Genomic DNA, 7,450 nt, shown 5'->3' on the forward strand with positions numbered 1-7,450 from the left:
GACAAATGCTGACTTTGACTAGAGAGAATGTATGTCTACTGCTTTGGTGAGAAAGACTAGACTTACACTTACCATCATCATTAATTTTCTCCCTAAATTTCTAAATGATAACAAATCAGTTAAATGTGTATCTACTTTTGAGTGGCAGCTCAGCCTTGGGGTTACTATAGAGCAGAAGAGATAGACTTTTCAAATTATTTTTGTGAATATAGAATATGTCTTAAAGAGATAAATATGCGTATGAAATCTACAAAGATAGGTTAATATGAGACTCATTTTAGCAAATTATCAATTTAGATATTTGGTATAATTGCTTAACAGCTAAGTTTGTTTGACCAAATAATATAATTGATTAATTTGTAGCCAGTATGCCATAGATTATATTTCTTTTGGAAGATTAAGGTAGTGTTTGTGATTACTTTTTCTTTCAAGTAATTGATCTAACAAAAATTATGTTCTTTTTCCTAAAGAGGATAAGGCAGATTTTCATTATTCCCATTATCAGTAGCTTTAGGGAGATTCTAATTTTAGACAATATGAGAAAAAAAAATGAATAAAAAGAAAAAGCATAGCAGTAATAACAAATAATGTTTATTGTGTGTTTACTGTGTGCTAAATATTCATTCAACAAGTATCTTCTTAGTGTCTGGTAGGCATTAAAGACACAGCAGTGAGGAAAATACAAGTTTCTGGAATTTACATCCAAGATGGTAGAGACAGATAATACCTAAGTATGATAAATAAGTAGGTTACCTAGCATGTTCCAATATGGTAAGTACCCTGAAGGAAGTAAAGGAGAGTAAGGGGAGGGGGGGAACAGGAGTGCTAGAATAGGGCTGAAATTTTTGAATTGAATGATCAGAATAGTGTTGAACATATAGGTAAATGAGGAGAATTACAGATTTGTAGGCTCACTGTCCCTTTCCTGGGATCTCCTTTCCCTGGCCAGGCCAGGCTCGCTATCACTGGCCTGCCTGCCTTTTGCGTTTGGTTTCACTGTCTTCCCTCTAGTTTGACTCAGCCCCTTCTCAAGATGACTAAAGCCTTTCCATCTGGACCACAGCTTACCTTTTCAGCTCAGCTTAAAGCCATTCTTCTTAAAGCCAGCTAAGTCCTAGCTCAACTAGACTTTGTTAGTGAAAGTCCCTTCTAGTTTTTTTCTCTTTTCAAGCGTGTGGCGAAGAGACTAAATTGTCTGAATCTCTTAGTTTCCCTTGAACTATCACTTTACTTCCTCAGGTCTGCCATTTTAAAATGAAGTGGGGTTTAAGTTAGCTACTTTTATGACAAATAGTATGTCATGGAGTATGATGCTTGCTTTATATTGCATTAATACATGTAAAAATGCAAGGAAATAGATATTATTTTTCCCATTCACAGTTGAGGGAAATGAGGCTTAGTGAGAAGCTGATTTGAGGCTCAAACCCACACCAGGTTTTTTTTTTTTCTTTATGAGTTGCTTCCTTCATCCCATCTCATCACCCAGATTCCTCAAACATTCATTTTTACCTCTGCCACTTTTTGAGAAAGTACAGAAATCAGATATTTGTAGGGACTGTATTATTGGAAACTGTTCAATTCAGCATTAGATTTGATTTTTAGAACAAAATACACTTGAATGTAGAATTGCAATTTTAAAAGGGTAGGAACGTATGTTCATTATACTGGCATTTTTAGATTTTACCTTCTCAACAGTCCTATAATGTTGGTATTATTATCTCTATTTTACAAGGAAGTGAGATTTGGGAGGGTTACATAAAATGCCCAGGGTGACATGTCTATAAGTGATGGCACTTAAGATGATAAAAGCAAGTAATAGTTCAATTAATTTCTTTTAACCTAAGCGTTAGCCAAAATACCCGTCCAAATTGATTGTGCAGGAAAATGTTACTACTCAGATTTTGGTAAAGCATCATGATTAAGACTGAAGATAAAAATCAAATGGGAGGGGCGCCTGGGTGGCACAGTCGGTTAAGCGTCTGATTTCAGCCAGGTCACGATCTCGCGGTCCGTGAGTTCGAGCCCCGCGTCAGGCTCTGGGCTGATGGCTCAGAACCTGGAGCCTGTTTCCGATTCTGTGTCTCCCTCTCTCTCTCTGCCCCTCCCCCGTTCATGCTCTGTCTCTCTCTGTCCCAAAAATAAATAAAAGTTGAAAAAAAAAATCAAATGGGAAATCCACATATGACTTTCATTTTTTTAAAAAAAATGGAAAATGAATATGTTTTTAATGTTTCAAATGAAATGGAATTTTAAAAGGTAACAATCTTATAACCATATGTGTTAACTTAACATGCCCCTAATATTTCCTGTTTTTTCCCTTTACACTTAAATATTATTTTTGGCAAACACACACACACACACACACACACACACACAGACATCCCACAACAAAGAAGAAACCAATTATAATTTAAAATAAACTAAAAATATAAAATGTGCCCTTGATGTGGTGAAAAATGAAATAATGTTTTACAAGCTCTTCTTTTAAGATTTTAAAAACGTAGAGGCTGAACATGAATGTTGCTTTAAGAAAGGTACTCATATTACAAAAATAGAACTTGTGCCTGTGATGTTACAGTTGCCATGGTTACTACAAATTTGTTACTTAATAGCAGAGCAAATAGATTCATAAACATGCTAATTATATCTGATACATTTTTCAGACTGTTTTATATGAATATGCATATAGTTTGCATAAAAATGAATGCCCCCATCCAATAATTTTGCAAGTTTGGGAAGGGTTTGCTGCGTGTAAGTTTGGGAAGGTTTCTCTATGATGTAGTGTATGACCATCTTGACATAGGTAAAAAAAAAATTTCAGCAATTGATTTTATGATTCATGGGGTAGGGAACTATTGTTTTTAAGGTAAATGATATAACAGTTTCCAAATGCTAAATACTTTATCCAGTCAGGGCTTAGAATGTTAATGTTTTGGATTTATAATAAAGCTTTTTAAAAAAATTCTGTCATTCCACTTAAAGAAATATTAAGAAAGAAGCAGGTATAACAAAGGAATCAATACAGTCTTGAATTTTTAATATGAATCAGCAGGCTGTGAAATTTACATATAAAGGTGAACAAAGATTATACAACTACGATATTTTCCTTTCTATAGCTTAAGTCTTTGATAATGTTGAGTGCGCAGTGAACATTGCAAAAACTCCAGGGCGCTGCTCTATCTTTCTCTAAAAGACAAAACCATCAACATAATGAGAAGGGAAGAAAAGTCCTCTGCAGTTACAAAATCTTGAGGAGGGGTAAAGTTGGCCCAGATTACCCACTGGGCAAGCACTGATATAACTCAAAATAGATGTAAGAAAGAGGCTGTGACCCTTCCTGAGAAAGAGGATTTGCTTGCGAGATTTGTGACTTTAGTCAGGGCCTGGTACAGCTCTCTGATGAGAGTGGGAATATATGTGTCTCCAGAGTGTTACACCAGGAGGGGGTCTTTGCCGTAATCTTGTGATCGAAGATGTTACTATTCTTGTAACTCCATTTAAAACAATGCCCCACTTCTCGTTTATTGACACAGACTTTTCTTTCTTGATGAGGTTCTAGGAAAAAGTATTAGCTAGGTGCTCAGAAATCAAGTGGTATTTAGCAACATGCATGATATTAACAATCAGCCACTTATTTGTTTATGCTACCTTTTTACTTTCACAACCAAAGCACATAGAAGTTGGTTGCTGTATTTCAGATGTTTGAGCATGTCAGTGATATTGACTGAAAAATCTGCTCTGCAGCTCACTGTCACCTAGTGATTGATATCAGCTGTAACAAGATAAAATGTTATGGCATCATAATTCTGTTTGATGCAAGGTAATCTTTGATCTTTTACTATCAACGGAAGATTATAATATATACTTAGTGTGATAAATAATACCCTTTCACTGTGTCAGAGAAAGAGCAAGTTAAATTGGTAATGGTTCCAATAGCTAGCATTTTATTTGCAATTTTTAAGATCAAACACCTTATATACAACAGAAAGACTAGATTCCCAAAATGTAGTATTGTTAAATTATTACAACTTATATTTGTTAATAATTAATCATTTATTATCTTCTCTTTTGCATTGAACTGAAAGGTGTATTTTGAAAATTGCTAAATGCATAGCCTTGTGTATATTTTTATTGGAGGACATCATGGTACTGAGGTGCCAATTGGAGGTATTAATTTGCCAAAAGCACATAAATAAAAAAAAAATCAGGAATTGAAGATTTGGTATATGAAATACTCTAAAGAGTATGAAAAATGGTATTTCCTTTTCTTTGAAATATAAGGTCTAAACTCCATAGCACATAACAAATGCTTGGTAGATGTTCTTAAAATTATTATTTTATCATTATTAAATACAGTTCTTAACATATACTGGAATCCTACAATTTACCTCACATGTCCCTTATCCTCCTTGAAAAATTCTTCTCATCTTTCAAGTTACAGCTCCTATGCCACTCACTTTGAGGGGCTGTTGCACTGTGTCTTTGTGTTTCTCTGTCCCTCAGAAAATACACTTGTTCTTCCTCTGTGCTCTCTTAGCATCTCGGCCATATTTTCATTATTACTGTTTTTTGTTGCTTTGAGATGGCTTGATGCTGCTTGTGTGACATTCCATTTGAATGTGAGCTCCTTGGGCCAGGGATCAGATCTTGATCATCTCTACCCTCCACGTGCACTCTGTGTCCAATAAATGTTGGTTGAATTACTTTACTCAGCACATGAGTAAGAAGGCCATATGGTACAAAAAGGAAAAAGGTCAGAAAAAGGAAAATGAGAAAAAAATCAGTTGGCAAACAAAAATGGTCATAAGAAAGAAATCACAAAGTCTTCTTCTGGTGTTAATCATTTCTACCCAAAACCTTATAGCTTTATGGATATACAGCAGACTTTCAGGCATTGCATTGGTTTGAGAATTGTCTAGGCCCTTCACTTTTCCTTTCCTTTGTATATTGGCAGTAGACCATTTGTGAAAACCTTTCTACTGAATCCTCGGATTTGATCCTCATAATATCCTTGTGAAATAGGTCAGGTGTCATCATGTTGTTTTTTTTTTTTTTTTCATTTTTTTTTAATAGAGCAGGAAACTGCAGCTCAGAGAGGTTAATTGTTTGTCCAGGGTTACACAGGTAAGAGACAAATTGTAGATTCAACTCTGGATATGTGACTCCAGATAAAGGGACACTTTCACTGATGCCATAGTCTTTCTTGAAACTAATTACAAATGTTTTGTCTGAGAAATGTTTACATTAAAAAACTTGATTGACATTTAGTCAGCTATAAAATAAGTAGATTAGTGTTTTCTATGATTGAATTGAATTTTGGATAACACACAAAATGTCATTCATTTTTAGTTCTTGCTACCTAAAATGATATGAGCACATTAGGAAATGGGAACTATGAAAACTTGGCATGGCATTTTCAGTCTAATAGTTCTGTATTTACATAGATTTCTTTACTTAACAATTTATTGCCATGACTAAGAATTGTTTAAAAAATTTTTGCTTTGAAATAGGGAAAAGTTTTAAAACGTTCTGTACGTTCATCTTTAGTCTAAGTTTTCTACATACAGGCCAGTACTATTCACCTGATCATATTGTTTTTATTCAGTTTGTTAAGGGAAACTATCTCAACAACTTTTCCAGAATCCCTGTTCTCAGAGAGGTTAAAGGTTCTATCTTCCTTTAGCAGGTGAGAGTCTGGGTTTTCTAGATAGTTATGAGCAATATTCTGAAATCAGAGCTTCGGTTAATTTGGATCTACAATTGCTGTCAGCTACAGTAACGTAGAAGAGTAAGCTTTATAGCTGAGGTGACTTAAAAGATTGTTCAATGAAATCTCTGTTTGTGCAAGAAGAAATTGTGGTGTGAAGAGGATGAAGTCCATCCAGTTTCCCATGGCTAATCTATGGTGCAACCAGGACTTGAACCTAGATTACTTCTTTCTTTTCAATCTTCTTTTCTCTGCAATATGCTGACTCCTTTTTGGTATATAACTCAGTTATTTAACGCTGTGTAACAAATCACTTCATATGGTGGTGGCTTGGGGAAGCTGTGGGGAACACTGCTGCAGGGCTATGCTATTGATTTTATCACAGTGATAAATTTGCATGCCACTAAGGAACAGCTTTTTTATCAACATGTATAAAGACTACCTTTACAACTGTTTGCCTGGCCACTAAGTCACCAAATGACTGAGATCTATATCTGTGTAACAGTGACAGAAGTAAAATGTATGGTTGTTCAGTTTCAATTTCTGTTTCGCCAAGGACATGATTCAACACCAGTTAGCTGGAACTACATATGAATATGTTTATTCAAACATAAAGTACCCCAGATTTTACTGGTTTGAAGTTTAATAGAAGAAAACCAATTTTAGAGACAAGGAACAAGGACTATGGATTTTCCCACACCACGTGTGGCACGGGGCATTTTACTCCCATCTGGCAAAGCAGATATTGAGGGTTAAAGGAGGCAAAGGTATCTTTTTTAGCTCGGATTTCATGGCTTTCACAAATAAAAGTGATGATGTAGACTGGAGTTTAATGAAGCCAGATATTTATGCAGCCATTTTGGACTGCTCTGCATCTTGTTTCTAAGGATACATCTCCAGGAGAAGTGGGCTTAGGAAACAAAACAAAATATAAAGTTATGGCAACAGTAAGGGATTGTTAGAGATTAGAATATGGCCAACTCTGTGAGAAGGAGACGTGCTCTCTGGAAGATCTGAGGAGGGTATTGTATAGCTGACATGCCGATGTTCTTTACTAGCTGCCATGGTCCATTTGTTACTCTGAAAAATGGAGTTCCACACATGCTCTAGCAGAAAGTAGAAGATGTAAAACAACTTATGGATGGTAAACCAGAATAATAGAAGCTAACAGATTTTGGCATAGCCTGGCTTTCCATGAACCCCACAGTTGCAATTTCTAATAATATATATCAAGCTTTTATTATTCTTCCGAAGAACTTTGTTGAGAGTTAATAAAATATGTCACTCCCCTCCCCCCAGAAAAACAAAAACAAGGCCAAAAACCTGCATATGTTAAAATAATCATTTTATTTGCTCCTATTTCTCTTGATCAGAAATTTTAGCTGGGGGGCACCTGGGTGGCTCAGTCATTGAGTTTCCCACTCTAAATTTGTCTCATGTCATGATCTCACTGTGAGATAGAGCCCTGCGTCAATGTGGAGCCTGCTTGGGATTCTCTCTCTCTCCTCTCTCTCTCTCTGCCCCTCCTTCCCCCTCCCTTCCCCCCCCCCCCCCGCTTATGCACTGTCTCTCTCTCTCCCAAAATAAATAAACATTTTTTTTTAAAAAGGCAATTTTACTTGGGATCAGCTGGGTAGCTTTTCTGCAGGTCTCATTTGAGGTCATGCATATGAATGTAGTAAGGTGGAGGCTTAATGGACTAAAGAGGTGGTCTTACACCTGCTTTTGCTGACAGGGCTCTTC

Source organism: Prionailurus bengalensis, chromosome C1 (assembly GCF_016509475.1).
Source record: "Prionailurus bengalensis isolate Pbe53 chromosome C1, Fcat_Pben_1.1_paternal_pri, whole genome shotgun sequence".
Lineage (NCBI taxonomy): Eukaryota > Metazoa > Chordata > Mammalia > Carnivora > Felidae > Prionailurus > Prionailurus bengalensis.